At 45.0% G+C, this 778-nt stretch overlaps 1 non-coding gene across 1 annotated transcript; it reads left to right on the top strand.

Moving 5' to 3' along the window:
* Positions 1–437: 437 nt before the first annotated feature.
* Positions 438–556, top strand: LOC117106348. The gene has a single exon (XR_004445050.1). It is a non-coding gene; the product is annotated as a 5S ribosomal RNA (ribosomal RNA).
* Positions 557–778: the final 222 nt, after the last annotated feature.

Here is a 778-nt window from a genome sequence, read left to right as displayed (position 1 = left end):
CGACCTCGGGCCCACATAGTTGGGGCTGAGGTGCAAACATTTTGAGAATATGGACCTCTAAGTGCTCGGAAATTGCACTCTCATACCTTAAAAATCATACAGGTACTTGTTCATATCCACAATACGCAATTAATTCGCTGGTGTTAGGCCGGTTCGAGGGTCGTTTGAACAAAACGGCAGTCTTCTTCTGTCTAAAGCATCCTAGTTAGTGCCGTAGTAAAATGGTTGGTATATTGTTCAACACCAATGGTTGGTTTATTGTTCAACACCGGTGTTTGTAAAAAATGTACTCGCGCAGCAGAGTGGTCAGGGGAGTCAGAGGAAATCCCCGCCAGACAAGCGCGCGTTGAAATGAAACGTCATCAATCATAGAGCTTCATGATTGGATAATTATGATATATGCCCAGATTAACTATGAGTGGAAATATCATCCACATGTCCACGGTCATACTACGTTGAAAACACCGGTTCTCGTCCGATCACTGAAGTTAAGCAACGTCGGGCCTTGTTAGTACTTGGATGGGTGACCGCCTGGGAATACCGGGTGCTGTAGACTTTTTATATTTTTCCCCCAAATTCTAAAGTAGGGGTGCGTGAGAGTCCACACGACCTCGGGACCACATAGTTGGGGCTGAGGTGCAAACATTTTGAGAACATGGACCTCTAAGTGCCCGGAAATTGCACTCTCATACCTTATAAATCATACAGGTACTTGTTCATATCAACAATACGCAATTAATTCGCTGGTGTTAGGCCTGTTCGAGGGTCGTCTGAACAA

Source organism: Anneissia japonica, unplaced genomic scaffold, assembly GCF_011630105.1.
Source record: "Anneissia japonica isolate Jap-2015-1 unplaced genomic scaffold, ASM1163010v1 scaffold171023_len778_cov93, whole genome shotgun sequence".
NCBI lineage: Eukaryota > Metazoa > Echinodermata > Crinoidea > Comatulida > Comatulidae > Anneissia > Anneissia japonica.
Note: the sequence above shows the minus strand (reverse complement) of the source record. Positions and strands in the feature narration are given on the sequence as shown.